The 18,681-nt window shown below is 50.2% G+C and overlaps 1 protein-coding gene and 3 non-coding genes across 4 annotated transcripts in view; 1 reads left to right on the forward strand and 3 right to left on the reverse strand.

Moving 5' to 3' along the window:
- LOC149355296 (uncharacterized) overlaps window positions 1-18,681 on the forward strand; it is a 285,681-nt gene that overhangs the window by 110,753 nt on the left and 156,247 nt on the right. The gene's annotated exons all lie outside the window — the stretch shown is intronic.
- TRNAC-GCA (transfer RNA cysteine (anticodon GCA)) lies at window positions 3,956-4,027 on the reverse strand. Its single transcript has one exon. It is a non-coding gene; the product is annotated as a tRNA-Cys (tRNA).
- On the reverse strand, window positions 4,173-4,244 carry TRNAC-GCA (transfer RNA cysteine (anticodon GCA)). Its single transcript has one exon. It is a non-coding gene; the product is annotated as a tRNA-Cys (tRNA).
- Window positions 4,390-4,461, reverse strand: TRNAC-GCA (transfer RNA cysteine (anticodon GCA)). Its single transcript has one exon. It is a non-coding gene; the product is annotated as a tRNA-Cys (tRNA).

Consider the following 18,681-nt stretch of genomic DNA (forward strand, 5'->3'; position numbering starts at 1 on the left):
GTTTGCATTACATACCACAACTTGGCAACAAAAAACAGATTACACACCGTTGCGCGTGCAAAGATAGACAGCGGCACACCGCTCCATTTGTCAGCCTTCTCACGGATTTCTTGGGCTTGATCGCGCCAAAATGGCTCACTATCTTCATAGCATTCTAGAGGCACACCCAAGTACTTAACGGGTGTTGTGGCCCAAGTCACGTTGGCAAACGTGTAAGGCGTCGATGGCCACTCTCCGTGCCAAAACCCTAGACACTTTCCCCAATTCACCGGACTTCCAGTGGTCGTGCTGAAATCTTTCACGGCTTCGACTGCCATGCTAACGCTCTCTCTGTTCGTACAGAAGACGGCTACGTCATCAGCATACGCCAAAAGTTTGACCTCCGTCATGTGGACTTGGAAGCCCTGTACAGATTCATTCTGAAGGATTGACAAGCACAAAGTTTCAATATAAATGCAGAACAGAAGCGGGCTGAGGGGGCAACCCTGACGCACCGAACGTCGCACGTTCACGGGTGCACCAAGTTCCTTGTTGACAATTAATCTTGTAGTGCAGTTTCGGTACGCCAAGGCTACGCCCTCGCTGATAACAGAACCCACATTAATGTAATCTAGAACTGCAAACAAGGCATCATGTGAAACACAATCAAACGCTTTTTCAAGGTCGAGTTGCAGAACCGCAACGCTACCGCATGTTGCATCACAACACTCCAGTACGCATCTCGCCTTGTATGTTCGTAGCAATGGTCCTTCCCTTGATCCCGCAAGTCTGGTGAGGCCCAACAATCTCCTTAATAACGGTCTGTAATCTGGCTGCTAGTACTTTCATTAGTATCTTGTAATCAACATTTGTTAGGGCTATTGGCCTGTATGACGTCACCAATCTCAATTTCTCAGTTTGTTCTGTTTTAGGGATTAGCACAGTATTTGACGACGCAAAAGAAGGCGGCAACAAGTTAAGATCGTAGCCTTCGTTAAATACTGCAGCTAACAATGGGGACAACACTTTTTTAAATGCTTTATAAAAAGCCGCGCTCAAGCCATCAGGCCCCGGCGACTTCCCTGGATTTAGATTATCAATGGCACGCTCAACTTCATGTTTGGAAATCAGCAACTCCAACCTTTCTGTTGTGTCAGCATCTAGTCGTGGCAAGGAAGAAAGAAACACGCGCTTAAACCTGTCCATGTTCATGTCGCGAAATGCAAACAGTTGCTGATAGTATTCGTAAAACGCACGTGCAATGCCGTCTTTATCTGTCACGAGGTTGCCGTTCCACTCTATCTCTTCTATGTCGTTTCGACGACCACGCGCTTTCTCGAGACCGAGAGCCCGTTTAGTGGGCGTCTCGCCTGCTGCGCATCTTTCGGCCCTGGCACGAACGAGCGCTCCTCGATATCGATCTTCATCTAGTAACTCAATTTTCTTTTTCAGTTTTCTGATATCGTCATTATAGACCCCTGGCTCTTTGCACTCGTGCGCTATTAACTTATTTAGTGTCGCCCTTAAACAAGCTTCTTCTCGCTTTTCGACATGTCGAATACAACTGCCTCTTTCTATAGCTTTCATCTTAATTTCTTGTTTGCACCATTCCCACCGCTCTCCAATGGTGGTGCAAGGCCGTTGTTCTATCTCTTTAAGCTTCCCTACAATTATTTCAACTAAAGCTTCATCTTCTAAGAGTTTGGAGTTTAGCTTCCACAGTCCCCACACAAATTTTTTCTTTCGGTTTCTAGGGCCGATTGTACATTTCACAAGACAGTGATCCGAAAAAGACACTGGCATAACGACATAATTTTGGCATTTCGGAATCGCATCCAACGATAAATAAATACGGTCGAGCCGGGCATGACTAGAACCTTGGAAATGCGTGTATTTCACGCTGCGCGCTCCCTCCAAACACTCCGCTACATCATCTAGAGCAAATTCGCCAACTCGCTGCGACAAAACATCCGTGCTTGCGTCTCTAAAGGCGCGGCTACTTGTCTTATCTCGAGCACTTAAGACAATTGAAATCGCCCATAACGACGAGTTGTCCGCCCACTATTTAGATATCGCTGGATGCTCACGAAAAAATTTAACCTTTCATCAGCCGCATTCGGTGCATAAACACAAAGAACGCGCCATTCGCTGTTATGAAAAACGAAGTCACAAACAGTAAAGCGACCTTTCATACATGAAATCACTTCTTGCACTGTCAGTCCTGGCAACTTCTTAACGAACAGAAGGCACCCGGCCGATGTGCCAACCGCGTGACTAACAGCCACATCGTACCTCGACGTGAAACGCTGCACCATGCTCCCCGTGTCCTCTTCCCCTTCTATTTTGGTTTCCTGAACCGCCAACACGTCCACGTCCTGGTCCGTTAAAATACGGTATACTTGACTTTGCTTTCTTTTCGATGCAAACCCACGGACGTTAAGCGTTGCTACGCTCAGTGACTGTTGCATCGCCATTTTCGTACTTTAGAAGGACGCAGGGAGCATGGTGCTTACCTTTCGCGCCTAGCACGTCGCTAGACGCTTCCAGAAGTCCCGACGCCATCGTAATTATGGGGCTGGACGTGCTGCGAGAGCGGCTTTTCGGCTGCCCTCCGGCCCGTCGCGACGTTAGGTTGCGGTCTGAAGGAAGGTCGTCGTCCCTGCACAGTTTTCGCTGGTGGTTCCTCGGCGTTGCCAGGGAGCTGCTTTTCCGCTCCGTCACCGGCGTCGGCGTGCGGGCGCTTCGGCGCACTGCCAGCGCTCGTTGACCGGCCGCCGTTCTCCGCATTGGTGTTCTCATCCGCCGATGCCGCCGGAGCACTTGTCCCTTGAAGGGGCGCTTCCTCGCTCACAGGCACCTCCGAAACAACGGATGGCAGTACCTGTTTCTTGTCCACGCCCTCGCCCGCCTCTTTTTCAGTGGTCATCGGAGTTATCACGCTGGGGGCCACCGCAGAGCTTTCCACACCATCGGTCCCCTTGGCTGCTTCCTCAGCCTCGACGACGTCCATAACGTCTTCCGGTGTCTCCTCTCTAAGCGCTGGCACCGTTGCGGCAGCGTATGTGCGGACACACCCATCTTCCGAATGTCCGAAGCGTCGGCAGCGTGAGCAGCGAGGTATCTTGCAGTCACGTCGGACATGACCGCTTCCCTGACAACGCAAACACTGCATGGGCCGCCCAGGCACGACCACAAGGGCAAGCTCGCCGGCGACTCTTATCTGGTGGGGGAGGTCGTCCGCCTTCATTCCAGGCTTCAGCTTGAGCAGAACTATCCTTGTGGTGGAGCTCTTTTCTTTCACTCCTTGCACTCGCCAACGCTCACGGGTTACCTCCGTCACGTTCCCGAAGGCCGCAAACGCAGTCCGGATATCTTCGTCGGCGACGCCGTGCAGCATCCAGTGTAGCCGCAGTTTCAGCATGTGGTCCTCGGGGTCGAATATAAGACACCGGCGTCCTTTAACTGGAAGCTCCTTGAAAGCCGCCAATCGCTTCGTTGCTTCAGCGCTGTTGAGTGTCACCGCCCAAACATGGTTGATTTGGTACGCCCCCAACGCCACAACGTCGGGGAGCGCACCCGCTTGGGCGAGCTCGTCACGAAAGTCTTCGACCTTGTAAGGCCGCGCTCGCACGTCGCCGTGCAAAAACACCGTGTTGAGAACAACACGTCCTGTTGGCAGAGTAGGCAAAATAATCTCGTAATCCTTATCTGCTTCAATGTCGGACCTGTTTCCGCGGCCAGCAAGGGCCGCTGTCGCCGCTCCACCGGAGCTCATGATTCTGCGACCGTTCACTGGCGTGGCCGGAAGTAGAATGACTGAGCTATACCCCCGGATTGCATGCAGGCCAGTTCAGCGTGTTCAAATGACACTTGCTGACGCCATTGACAAAACCAGCATGCCGCGTCATATCCGTGGCCAATGTAGCGGCTGCGGAAATAAAAATAAAAAAATAAACGCCGCATAATCGCAAGCGCCAGGGGGCACCCGGGTTTGAACCGGGAACCTCTCGATCTGCAGTCGAATGCTCTACCACTGAGCTATACCCCCGGACTGCATGCTGGCCAGTTCAGCCTGTTCAAATGACACTTGCTGACGCCATTGACAAAACCAGCATGCCGCGTCATATCCGTGGCCAATGTAGCGGCTGCGGAAATAAAAATAAAATAATAAACGCCGCATAATCGCAAGCGCCAGGGGGCACCCGTGTTTGAACCGGGGACCTCTCGATCTGCAGTCGAATGCTCTACCACTGAGCTATACCCCCGGACTGCATGCTGGCCAGTTCAGCCTGTTCAAATGACACTTGCTGACGTCATTGACAAAACCAGCATGCCGCGTCATATCCGTGGCCAATGTAGCGGCTGCGGAAATAAAAATGAAAAAATAAACGCCGCATAATCGCAAGCGCCAGGGGGCACCCGGGTTTGAACCGGGGACCTCTCGATCTGCAGTCGAATGCTCTACCACTGAGCTATACCCCCGGACTGCACGCTGGCCAGTTCAGCCTGTTCAAATGACACTTGCTGACGCCATTGACAAAACCAGCATGCCGCGTCATACCCGTGGCCAATGTAGCGGCTGCGGAAATAAAAATAACAAAAATAAACGCCGCATTATCGCAAGCGCCAGGGGGCACCCGTGTTTGAACCGGGGGACCTCACGATCTGCAGTCGAATGCTCTACCACTGAGCTATACCTCCGGACTGCATGCAGGCCAGTTCAGCCTGTTCAAATGACACTTGCTGACGCCATTGACAAAATCAACATGCTGCGTCATTCCCTTAGCCAATGTAGCGGCTGCGGAAATAATAAATAAAAATAAACGTCGCATTTATGCGAGCGCGAAGGGCCGCCCTGATTTGAACCGGGGCCTCTCGATCTGCAGTCTAATGCTCTACCACTGAGCTATACCATTTTTTTTGTTTAGCACGGTATTTATTACAATGATGCGATGTTTTATATGCATGAGCTACCTACAAACATTAAGAAGACAGTGGCACCTCAACACTCATAAACAAGGAAGCATGAAAAAAAAGTCAATTCGAAGTGCATAGCTAATACATCATAAGACGACACATCTAAGCAACAAAGAACTAGAAAAAAAAGGCAATGAACAGCACAGCACTAAGAGTGAGTACCACCCCGGTTCATACTCGGTCTAGGCATACAATTCTTTTAGGAGTACAATCATTCGGCAGGAATGGTCTTTAGCAGAAACAACCGATTCACAATGTCGGTCCATCATGCGTGTTTTCCAGAGGCTGCGTAACCCAATTAAAAATACCACACCTAAGAGTTCATCAACAAATGGCAGTACAATGTGATATCGTACAGAATGTAGCGTCAGCTTGTCGTTTTTTCAATGTCCGTGGCACAAAGTCCCACATGAGTATTGCATCTTTACAATTGATGAAACAGTGTTCAATCGTTTCCAGAGCATCACAAAGGCGACAATTAACCGCAGACACGAAAATACCCTTTTTATCTAGCCGCCGCCGCGGTGGCTCAGCGGTTATGGTGCTCGGCTGCTGACCCAAAAGACGCGGGTTCGATCCCGGCCGCGGCGGCTAGAATTTCTTTGGAGGAGAAATTCTAGAGGCCCGTGTACTGTGCGATGTCAGTGCACGTTAAAGAACCCCAGGTGGTCAAAATTTCCGGAGCCCTCCACTACGGCGTCTCTCATAGCCTTAGTCGCTTTGGGACGTTAAACCCTATAAACCAAACCAAACCTTTTTATCTAGCGATGTATTAACCGATAATGTCTCAGTGCGCGTAGCTTAAAGGAAAATGTTTCTGTACGTGGCAAGAGGGGTATTTTACTTCGCTGGTTCAAGCCTGTTAGAGGAGCATGAAGTGAACGCGTCGTGGTGTGTACGACGGTAAAGTGTGTTGTGGATGTGTACTGATGTTATACAACGATGACTTGCAAAAAAAAAGTTGCTGACGTCAGCCAAGACTCACGTGGTGTCACGTGACAACGATGACTTGCAAAAAGAAGTTGCTGGTCATCATCATCATCAGCCTGACTACACCCAATGCAGGGCAAAGGCCTCTCCCATGTCTCTCCAATTAACCCTGTCCTTTGCCAGTTGCGGCCACCGTATCCCCGCAAGCTTCTTAAAGGGACCCTGAAATGATTTCTTCAATCATATTTTATTGCAACAACTCTGTAGAGGTGGTCTCTGCGAGTATTCTAGTCTGATTCAGAAAGCTGCGCGTGGAACCAATAATTTACAAACAATTTTTAAAACTTGCCGCTCACAGCCGATTAGGGCGACACCTCACCGCGCGTTTTTACCCGCCCCTACCACATGACGTAAACTGGGCAGCCTTGGCCATGGACTGGGCGACCCTTATCATTGGCTCTGCCCACTGACGTCACGCGCAATTTTTGCAATAATTCATTTGGAACTGAGCACTGATGCTCCTTGAAATACTATTTTATTGATTGCTTATTATTTTTTAAAACATACGTATACAGAAGTAAGAATCCAGCGCATTTCTTGAAATTAATGTGGTACTTCCGGTAAAGAAGGAAATCCGTCTGCTCGCAAAAGCATGTGTTCTCGTCAAATCTTGGCGCCCGCCTTTGCGAGTTTCCTAGCTGCGCTATCGCTGCTGTCGTCGCCCTGTGGGTCTCGGTATGGCGTGTACTGAAAGGCTCGAAGCCCATCTCAGCGGTGGCTGCACGCCGCCGCGCTTCGAGCTCCGGACCCATGCTGTTCGAGCAGCACTCAGGAGACAGATGTGCGAAAACTTGGACGGCGCGCCGCACCGATCGTCATCAGAAAGACTGCCAGCTATACTCGAGCAGCGACAAAGCATGCCTGCTTATGTTGGGAGCTTTCGGCAACGGCACCGCTCGCGGGCTCTCTGAGCGACGAGCTCTGCTGCTGCCTGGCTGTCGTGGTCGTCGCTAGGCCTATAGCTCGTTTCGCGTCGAAGAGGCAGCGGCCGGCGCTTCGGAAGTCGCCTGAGCTATAATAAAAGGCTTACTCTACACATCGCTTTACAGTCAACAGCATCATCTCACAATAAAGTAATAGTATGGTCACTTTCCGCGACGCCTTCAGCCGCGAAGCGAGCGGGCGCCAGGCGAGCCGGACCCCAACGTCAGGTCAGCGGAAGCTGCAAGGCGGTTGTGGCCAGAAATTTGCTCGTATCACAGTTGTTACCTTTACCAGCAGCTCAGTATTGGTCAGCGATCGTCAAAAATGACACATTTTTCACATTTCTTGGCCTAGGGTTTATTATTTACGTCAAGAACACTCTTTAGCTCATTTTTTATGACGCCGGCAGACCTGATCCAGGCCGGTCGGCCGGCCGGCATGCTCGGCGTACTTAATTGACGTTCGCACAAGGAAATACAAAACAGCCATTCTACCAGAGATGATGCTTCCTAGATTCGAGCAACGACAACATGTCTGTTCAAAAGTGGATCTTTCGGCAACGACACCGACTGCGGCAACGCCGGGCGACGAACTGCGCGCTGGTCCCAGGCTGCCCTAGTCGTCGCTAGGCCTAATGGTTTCGCATCGCTGACGGCGCTTCGGAAGTCGCTTGCGCTATATCAAAAGGCCTACTCTTCACATCGCTTTACTGCGAACTCGTCCCATAATGGAATATATATTCGATTTCCACGACGCCTTCAGCAACGGAGCTAGCAGGCGGCAGGCGAAGCGCCGCAGCAGCGCCAAAGCGGCTATGGGATGAAATTTGCTAGTATCGCATTCATCACTTTTACGATCAGCTCGGTATTGGCCAACGACCGTCAGAAGTGATGCATTTTTGACATGCATCTATCCCAGGGCTTGCTATAAACGTGAACAAACAATACTAGCGCGTTTTTCACTCGCCGGCGGCCGGCCCGGCGTGGCTCGGCCCCGAGCGCCCTGAGGAGCGCGCTGTACGTCATCACGACGCTGCCGCTCTCCGTGTTCGCTTTGGCTCCCGCTTCCCGTCGTTGCGTCTGCCGCGCGCGGCTCGTCGTTGACATCTAGCAAGTTGCACGCAGGCGACGAGCTGCGATCGGACGTTGCGACGCCGTTCGCAACAGCGCACCGCAGTGAATCGCACTCACTTTCGCACATGTGTCTACGACCACCGGAAGTAAACAAGCAGAGCGCCTTTGCTTGACGTATGCATGGGCGGAGCATCGGCCTGTCTTTTCTTTTTTTTTTCGGAGCGAGCCCCGCGTGTATGAGTTGAGGGTGGTATGTGGGGGAGAGGAGGAGCATCATTTTTAATCGGCGATACCTTCGGTGTTGATGGAGTTCGCTTAACAATTTTTGCGGTGCGGCGACAAGTTATGGAATACCGATCTCTCGTGGGCTTTTGCTAACCTTGGCAAAGAGCTTTTCAGGGTCCCTTTAATCTCATCCGCCCAACTAACTCTCTACCACCCCCTGCTACGCTTGCCTTCTCTTGGAATCTAATCCGTTACCCTTAAGGACCAGCGGTTATCTTGCCTTCGCATTACATGCCCTGCCCAAGCCCATTCCTTCCTCTTGATTTCAACTAGGATATCATTAACCCGCTGCTGGAGTTGGTGGTGTTGAAACGCAAATGCTTTCGCATGTTTCCGATGGAGTAGAATGCAGTGCTCTACAGTTTTTTTTTCTGGTGTGCACACTGGTCCCGAATGCGGTAACAAAAGAGGAAATGTACCTCGATTGCCGGTATACTTACTGTCCCCACCCGGAGTAGAGTACGCAGGGCTTCATTTTGGCCTCTAGAAAATTCTTTCACTAGATTGTCCGTGCCGGGTGCGTAGGATCGCGTTGGGCTTTTCAAGCTATACTGCGAAAGAAGATACTGTACAGCCCGCACCTATAGGTGAACCGCAAATGCCAAAAGTTTAGCTTTTAAACATATATAGACTTGAAAGCGTCAGCCAATGCGGGAGCCAAATGACGGAGCATTAAAGGAAAAATATTTACCAATCGAAATGTATTCTTAACTAGCTGTAGGTCAGTGCCGTGGTCGAATGAAACGGTGCCAGTTCTCAAGAAATATTGCGCTTATTCTCTCACTTGCGCGCGTTCCATGCAACAAACGAAAATCAGTCTGTGAAATTCGTGTGATTCGTGTTCCAATGCTACAGCCGTGCGGAGTCGCGGTGTCAACTTTTCATTCTCCATGAGAAGAGACTCAAGCTGCATGACAACCGCGCCAGACAACTATGACATGATATACTGCATTGAAATACACAAAAAAGTTGAATTCAAGAGTTGAATTTTTGTGCCGAGAACCGTAAAATAACCCCGAGTGGTCATGTAACTGAAGCCCGTTCTAGCAGTTATAGTTCTAGAAACACTAAATCCAAACCAAGAGCCAAACCAAGCTAGCGAAGAAGAAAATGAAGAGACGGAGAAAAGTGAGAAATGAGGAGAACAGAAAGAAGGAAGGAAGAAATAAGTAGAAATAAAGGAGACAGAAGATCATAGCTGGCTTTACTTTCGAGGAATGTTTTGCCGGCCCAGGTGTCCAATATGACATTCCCAGGAAGTGGAAGCCGGCACTCATCTACTGTGGGTCTTCTCAGCTTTAAAACCGACCGAAATCTGACAACTGGCCGTAGTGGGTCTTTCGCCGGACAGTTCTGCATCCTATGATACTTGGACGCAGAGACGGCGCCATGTGGTCACTGAAAGAAGTAATTCGATCAGCAACCTCATTTCATTTACATATCCATCCCTGTTGTTTCATTTTTGTAACCATTTCTCCTTTATGGACGGATGCAATAAACACCGCTAAAAAAAATGGCCAGAGGCTCAGCTTGGTTAAGCCCGGAAATTGCGAAAGCAACTTCATCCGTTTCTTCAGCCCGCATCCGCCGTGTCTACCGCCGCTCTGCGCCGACGGTTGGTTGGTTGCGACTGAGAGAAGGATGAAAAGGAAAGTGCACGTGCCTGCCTACTGGCTCCAGACGAGCCACCACCGCTGCCACGTGCAGATAGAAGAGAGTTGAAAGATACGAGGAAAGATAAACACCACTCATTAAACTTGGCCCTGCACTTGTTGATGCACCCGCATCAAGCGATGTTGACCGGCGTGCTCGCCAGGCTGCTGCATACGCACGTTGTTTAGCTAGCCGTTCTTCCCGTTCTTCGTCTGTTTCTTCGGCGCGGCGCCGTCGCTTGGCCGTAGCAGATCGTTCCAGTCTCGCCTTGTACACATCATCCGACATAGTGCACTGAGCCTCCCCCCCCCCCCCCCCCCTTCCCCGTTTTATCCCGCTCTAGCGAGCGCCCTCTGTCGGCAGCGGCGCAGCCGGCGTGTAATGCTGTACCTCCGTCATCGATGGCGCGAGCTGGGACCCCGGCTCTCGGTCTGTCGTGACGTCACAAGGTCACGTGACGCGCCGCTGTGTAAGGAGGCGCCACGACCATCGATGGCAGAAAAGTGCAAGCAGTATTGCTTTCGCAATAAAAAGGAAAAGAAGATGAAGATAGGATGAAAAGAGAAACGAAAGAGCAAAAGACAGAAGTGAAGCCCAGAGAGGGAAGAGTACAGAAAGAGCAGGCTACACGTATCACAAATGCCTTTTAAACTAGACGGCAGCGCAACCGCCGCCGTGTTAGAGCGAAAGCTCTATTCTTCGCACTGCCACTCCCAAGGTGAAGTTTGGTGCGCGTTTGACTTTGAGCCGGTGAAGCAGAGATGTGGAAAGTGACGTCATACCACGTGACCTGCTGTGGAAAGGCGCCACGGGCCGCGGGTGCGCTCGCTTGGATCCTCGCCGCTGCTGTACCACTCGACCAGCCGTGGGTATACAGCTGCTTCGCTGGCGCTCGGCCGCTCAGTCTCGCCATGGATGAGGCGTGCGCCGGACCGACTCCGGCTCCAAACCATGCGTAACCATGCTTAACAGAGTTTTCGCTAGTATCGCTAGGTTTAACGAGCGCTAAATCTCTGCTAGTTTTTTCATTTCATAATAGAGCATCGCATGTGACAGACTGAGGTGTGCTGAGTTCGGTTTCCAGGGGTCAGCAGACTGGTCCGGCTTCGGTATTCTTCACTCGCGATTTTCCTGTTTGACTTATGAGCTACATCTGCACCCAGAATTACCGATGGCACTGCCAAAACGCGTTTTCCACGGGAAAGACGTAGGAGGCAGCCTCTTACTTGCAAACATTTTCAGTCGAAGTTACGCAGTTGACGCCATAGGATTAAGGTGTCGTTGCTGAGTGTCCTGATGGTCCTTACGTGCTTCAAACGTCCTATTTCGTACCAGACAACTTTTAGTGCTGAGGGATATTGTGGTTGAGTTAGCGAAGGTTTCACATCTGTGGGAGTCGTTCACGCTTCAGAAACTTCGTATGGAAGTAGATCACAAGGTGTAAATGCACTCGTTCGTAGCAAGTGAGCCACAACAAGCTAACCAACAAATTTACTCTTGTAATAGAGCAAATATTCTTGGCAATGTTTTCATAGCAGCTGCTATGAACAGTACATGCCAAAAACATAGAGCCTAAGGGGGCTGCCTATACTACTCCATATTATGGGGTACCCCAACAGTGCTGCCAGTCTTTGGCTTCAGAGGCATGAATACAGCAGTTACTCTCTGTTTCGATTGTCTGAGAACGCTGATTATGGAAAACAAGCTATGCTGCATGCATGTCACAATTGCTTTCGAAAAGTAATTAGGTTGCATAACTAATTGCTTGTTAGAAAATTCTGGAAGGGTGTTCACTTTACCAATTACTGCACACAAAGACTAATCACATTGCAATAAAACTGAGAATGGAGCTAATTGGTACAACATACTTTAACGACGCAGTGCAACGGACGAAGGACAAGCGAGTAGACCGGGAAACGCTCTGTCTATTGTATTATGTTGGGTTTTATGGCACATAAGCAACTAAGGCCATCATGCGCCAAGCTCAAGGTACCCCCCCGAAAGGAAAATGTGGCTGTTATACCATATTTACAAAGAATGTCGAACCGCCTAAGGCAAGTCCGACATAGGTATGGGGCGGATGTTCTGTTTTCTGCGCCTATCAAGCTAAGCAGCATTTCTGCTTCGGTGGACAGGAAAATAAATCACAAGGATCGACGCGCTGGCCACGCGGGGATGCGAGGTGAAACGTGGCGTTCGTTTCTTCCATGCACAAAAGGTGTGGTGCACCTTTAACATGTGGCAAGAACTATATCGGACTAACAGAAAGTTAGCATATGACTACATGAATATGAGAACTCCTTAGAAAAAGCCCCGTCCTCGAACCTGGGACATCACCCCAAATAATGCAGACACATGCCCCCTTTGCACACTGCTTGCACGCTCCTGTTTAATGAAGCATCGGTGGTGTACCAGCATTGAGAACAACCAACAAGAGAATTAAAAGAAGCCTTCCTCATTCACAACAATTCTGACACTTGCGTAAGCACCCCATCGGTTATCATTTCTTGACGAAACTTGATTACGTGAATGTTCTTTTCTATCTGCGAACATGCGCACTTAGTGGTTGGGATCTTCTGCATATACATTGTGTCACTCCAATAAATCAGGCAGTTAATAGTCAAAGCTTTTCCCGTTTACTAGCTTGTCCGTCCGTTGCGCTGTGTTTTTTTTTTATTTATGACATTCATAACAGTAACTTTCTCAAAGTAATTGCGATTACTTTAAATTAATTTTCAATTTTCCACACATGCGTATGTGGCGTTTACAACATGACGGCATCCTGCCCGCCCGCTTCACAGCGACAACAGTTTTGTCGCCAATCCCTCGACACGATATCGTGTTCTTAAGTTCTTAACTATTGTATTCACCTTCAAATTGCCCATTCTTTCCCTCTCATAAAGTTTCAAGCGACAAATAGCTTTTGTTTTTTAGATAGAATGGCGATTCTTCAGCTGTTAAGCCTGACGAAGTAGCGTTTGTCGGCGCCATATCATTGCTCTTACGCCATAGAGGAAGGAAATTTTCTGACGCAGTTCGACCGGCTTGGTTTTGAGTCGTGTTGTATTAGAACGGCTACGGCAATGTCTGTACCTGTTAGTAGATGGCGCTAGGAACAACGCACAGAGTGCGTCGCGTACGTGTAACTAGCGTTTCAAACGGCATGCGCGTAGTCTACGTAGACTTCTCACGCTTGCGTAGGTGAACTGTTTAAGTACGTGAAACTAAAACTCCCTGATACCATTACTGTACGTGTGCGTATTAAAGGAAGAGAGGCTACTTCTTTGGTTTGCGTATGGGCGCAGTTTTTCGTGTCGGACTTTCTCACCTTCGTCGCGTGACGGTGTCTAAAAGAGGCGTCATATCAGGCGGGGATACTGCTGAGCAGCCATCATCAGGCCAACGTTTGGCGCACGTTTTTCTGAACATTGGTAGCACTTTTGTTTTATTGATTTTTTTTCGCTCCACTCACTTAGTCTGTTTTCATAGGTAAGGCTTGCCGGGAAGCAATAAACAAGGTGACATCAAATAACAGCGCGTATGAAACTTCAGCAAAGCAGCCCCCGTCATTTTTCACATCACTTCGCTATCTTGCTTTACAGCGGCTGCCGCTTACATAGTAAAACGGCACAAAAAATAATCGCAGATTTGCTGAATTTGGTGGCGTCGTGGGCGAAATCTGCAGATTAACGACTGCGCTTAGGTTAGGAAATGAAAATTCTCGAAAGATAAGAAAAAAGAACTAGGAAGTCTGTGCTGAATTGTTTACAGAAATCTATAAAAATGAGAACGCACGGGAGCGCTGCTCGCAGCAGTAGAAAGAGCCGCCTGATCGATGAGAACTAAGAAGCAACTTACGCTTTTCATCCTTCGGGTGTGCCCCCTGTGTTCGTTTAATCCACTTGTACAAGATGTGGACGACCGTTTAGGAAAGAACTGCCGCAAGACCCAAGTTCCGCAGCAGCGTATCTAATGGCGCATTTGAGCGGCTTTGCCGCTGTGTAAGGCCACTCACTCAATCTTAGGCGGATTCGAGTTCGAGCTGCGAAATGCTTAAATGCGCTGGTTCGAACTGGGAAAACGATTTAAGTCATGTTTCAAATAACTGCATCCTTGGAACACCGACATTTCGTCCTTGGCTCAGAAAGGAGGTCAATCTTTCCAGTTTCCCCGCTGCAACATTTTTAAAGCCGCCCGATTGCCTCTAGTCCCATCTGCCCACTTTAGGCTTTTTTCGGGCGGTTTGTTGCACTAATTTATTTTTACTTCCATGGTTTTTGTAATTTGCATGGGCATTTTGAAGCTATTTTGCTTAGGTTTTAGCCTGTGGCCTATTCTGCGCATGCATCTTTCAGGATAAACCTTCTCTACTAAATTGAATTGAATAGACGTACCTGAGTGCCGACTGTATGCGTCGCCCTCTTCATCCACCGCAGCCTTTCGGTTTCTCGCCTTCCGGTTCAATAATCGTATCGATTATTTCGTGAGTGTTGTTGCGCATTTAATCCACCGCACGTAACTGATCGCACAAAGTCACCGCGTGGCGCGCCTATAGATTGGAGCACCGTCATCTGTAGTTGTTATTGCGAACGTCTCTGTTTCAGTCGCCCACACCAGAAAACTTCCGGGGGCCTGTGTGGGGTGCGCACGCTCACGCTCTTCAGTCCTCACAACGAGGCCTCGGCGGCGGCGGCTTCGGGCCAACTCGAGCGGGTGCGGCTAACGGAGGCGAAATAGGGGGCCGCGGAGGTGACCGAGGGCAAGCAGCCGATGTGTCGCTGCCCAGCGGTATAAGCCGCTACACAGCGGCACCCATCTGTGCGGAGCAGCCGCCGGCGGGCACGAAGAACCGTACATGATGCATGGAGAGCGATGCTGAATAAGAGCGCCCCCTTTGTGCTCCGCGCGCGCGCCCCCTCTTTCTGAGCCGCCGCCTCCTGACGAACCCGAGAGGTCGCGCCGAGGAACGGCATCCGACGCGTATACGCCGCGTCGGCTCTTCTTTGCCTTTTAATGCCCCCTTTCATGGCAGTGACACGCGCGTCCTCCATCTCGACGAGGGGGTTTTTCCTTCTTCTCTTCTGTGTCTGTGCTCGCGACATTCTTCCTGAGGGTATTATTCGGCGTTGCAGTGCCTCAGCAGTGAAAATACCAATAGTGAAAAAAAAAGGAAGCACGGAGGGTGTGTATTGGCCGAGAGAAGACGGGTATTGGACACGGGGGTGGCATGAATACGCCAGAAATAAGAAGAAGAAAAAAACCTTCGGGGAGAAAGAGTGAACCGGTAGAGTATATTTGGTTGCAATGTGGCAGGCTGGCTGCTTTCGCTGTGGAAGGACTCCATCGAATCTGCGGGTTAAAAAAAAAAGAGAAAAAAGGGTGCAGGATGAGTTGGTGGGAGCGGCTCCTCTCTCGTTGGTCCATGGGCGGGTTTCCGCATTTCGTAACACGATCGTCGATGACTTTAAGGATAGGCAAACGGCGACGAAAATACTGTGTCCAGTAAAACCAAAAAAAAAAGAACAGCTAGAAGAGGAATAAGCAAGCAGACAAATACACGTAGACGCATGGACATGAAAGGACGGAGAGGAGAGAGAGGGTCTTTCACGTTTCTACTCGCTACTTTCTGACATTTTTTTCCCCCTCCAAACGGGCAAGGTCGCGCGGAGGTCACGGTACGAGAAAGGAGTGTGTACGCTCATGACTCCAGCGGCGAGCCGCTCTGAATACACCCGGCGCCCTTGGTCCGGCGTCAAGATTAAAAGCCAAGCGGCGGAAAAGAGCTAGAAATACGGCGAGAGTTGAGGGAAACGCGGAAGGGTCTCCGCGGCGAAGAAGAACGCCGTCGGTTGTTTTGAAGGCGACTCTAGACGTCGGGTCAACGACTCCCGAGCCCATGCGCGGAGCAGGAACGGAGTCCGCGGTGCACTGAGCCAGTGTCAAGCGGTGTCAAAAAACGTCCGCATGACCCGGGCCATCAAATCTCGACGTGAACTTCCGCGCATGGCCGGCTCATCGGAAAGTGTTCGAGTGAGAGCATGGAAAATTGCTATTCGGACCGAATCAAATCTCACTCCGCCCGCCTCCTTACAGCGCTACACTCCACCGATTTACGCTTTGTGTCGCTCACTACGAAAACACCTTTTGAACCGATGGGACAATGTCATGAGGGGGAGAAGGAAATCCGTTCACCGCCAGCACACATTAAGTTCCTCGCTGACGTCATGGCCGTGGTCAGAGATAGTTTGTCTTCTGTGCGATGCGAGCCTGTCCAAGCGCTCCGTGTAATGGGTGACGCATGAGGGATGCAGTGAGATTGAAATGCAATGGGAGACAGAATGAGACATTACTCTTGGTTCCGCTTCGGGATTCGGTAGTCCGGGCGAGAGGGATTCGATTGGAGCGGATAAAGGTAGATGTTCAGGCTATTCCTAGTTAAAGTTCGTCGTAATAAAGTTGTTTCTCTCTCTCTGTCTCTTTGGAGTGTAAAGCAAGATGTCCGAATTCTCGGGTTGGAGCGTTTTCTGTCTGCCGTAGTGCATTACTTGCTCTTTGTTGGTAAAGCATTCATACGAACAGCGTGAGAAACAAAAATCTCAGTGGATGCTACGAATAGGTTTTCGACTGCGGTTAGCATGGGTAACCGGTTTCTTCACGTTTGCAGTTAAGCGTCATCTTAGTGAAATGGATTGCAAAACCACTTGAACCGCAGTCGTAGTACGTGTTTAAAGAAACGTAATTGGACACGTACGTATTGCGTCCTGTGCTGCGTGGAGGCCTCTCCGATAGGTAGAGCACCGAAAGCCCTCTCAGAATCGGCTGTGGACTTCTAGTTTGACGGCGGCATTACGTGACATCTGCACAGACGGGACCCGATTGGACGACTGTGCAACCTCACTAAGCTACATCTTCGGACAACGTGCACAGCAACATTCAAGCGCCGCCATTTTACTATGCTTTGAGGTAGGATATGCCTCCGTTGCCAACAATAAGCCTGTCGTATTCTCAGCAGTCGAAATCTACCCAGTAGTTGGGCAGCATACCTTGCTCCTAAAAGGCAATGCGCCAGAACGCGTAATAATCCCTTTTTACTCCAATACTGGATCATTCATCTTGAGTGCGTGCGCTTTTCTTAGCATTAGGAATATGCATGATCCCACATATTACTGAAAATAAAATAATGGTAAAATCGGTGTGCATGTGGAAGAGGGGGGGGGGGGGGGGTGGCACGTTCCGCGCCGCTGTGACGTTTTCTGGACGCTTACGGCTTTCTTAAATAATATTTCTGTGAGCATGCCAAATGAAAGCTACTCTGATTCTTCAGTTTACAGAAAATTTCACGTTTAAAATAATAACACCGATAACGCGTTTCCTTCAGCAAAGTGACCAAAAGGCTGTGCTTCGTGGAGAGTACATCTTGGTGTTGTCCAGTGTATCAGTTCCTGGGCAAAAACAATGCGCCACCTCATGGTCCCTTTGTAAATTCGCCGTCTAGCACTCACAGGCATCTCGTTAACTTCTAGAAGTCGTTAACAGAGCCATTCTGTTGTTCAACTTGCCACTGTGGAGCATTTTGCCATTAAAATATGTATTTTGCAGATGAGCATACCTCTCAACTGTAATGCTTGACCGCATCAGTAGCAAGCGAAGAGAACGGGAGTGGTAAACAAATTTCTCTCTACATGCAACCACAAAAACAGTCTAATATTTTTATAAGAATTCCGAGCTCTACAAGCTGTAAGCAGCAACCGAAAAGGTCCATACGACGCGCGCCTATCTCACAAAGGCTAGCGAGGCCGGTTCGGCGCCAACCGTGTGCCAGACTCGGCGCGGTTCTCGAAGTCTATGGCTCGAGCCGCTGTCCGGGGCCGAAAGTATAGAAGCCACAGCTTTTCGCATTCCTGAATATGTGGCAAAGAAAGGGTGCCATACCTGACGTTACTTTTGATGCCCTCCTCTTAGTTTTGTACACTTCTCCTTCGTACTTTCTTTTCCTCTTTTTCTTCCTACTCAAACTAACGTCCGATATCGCAGCACCTAAGCTACAGCGATAAATATCGTCGACCGCCTAGCCGCTCAAGCAGCAGGCGCGACCACACACAACCGAAGGGCTTTCTTCTGTAACCGCCGTCACGTGCTTCTGTCGACCTCTGGCCTTCCAACGGTCCAGCTTGAAAGACGCCACTGCACTTTGCCCCCGCCCTCCGGTCAACAACGTCCGCCGGAGACAAGAGCGCGCGGTTGTTGTGCCACTCTTGCGGCGTCCGGCGGAGTCCTCGCAGCCCCAGACACGAGCCGAGGCGGCCGGGGGTCTAGCGGGCCGGCAGCCAGTCCGGCCCATGGCGTTATGCAGCGCTGCACACACACGCAGCCTCGATCGTCAATTCCCGGAACGACCGTCACTCCCTCCTTTCACCTCTCGCGCAGCTTCAGGTGTGCAAGAGCCGGGCTCGACGTTTTATTACGAACCGCCCAGGGGCGGCTCCTAATAAATATAATAACCGGCTCGCCGAAGTGCCAGAGCACACTTCCCTCTCCTGCCGTCGACGCTGTTTGTAACTTCTTCGCCCGTTCTCAAAAATACTTGAGCCGCAGCGAGGGCAGAGGAAATTTAAAAGCGAAACATGCAGGGAAAGGGGAAATCGCCACAGTGAAAACGGAAAAAGAAAGAAATAGGGAGAGGAGGCCGTGCACAAAGCCTCGCGGAGGAGAAATGTGGAAAACGAGTGCGCACGCAGGTGTGAAAGACCGGACCGCGAAGCGGACGCGCTCGCGTTGATGGAGATGGGCCGCCGCTTCG

This window comes from Amblyomma mixtum, chromosome 3, assembly GCF_055824585.1.
Source record: "Amblyomma mixtum isolate Tamu chromosome 3, ASM5582458v1, whole genome shotgun sequence".
Classification (NCBI taxonomy): domain Eukaryota; kingdom Metazoa; phylum Arthropoda; class Arachnida; order Ixodida; family Ixodidae; genus Amblyomma; species Amblyomma mixtum.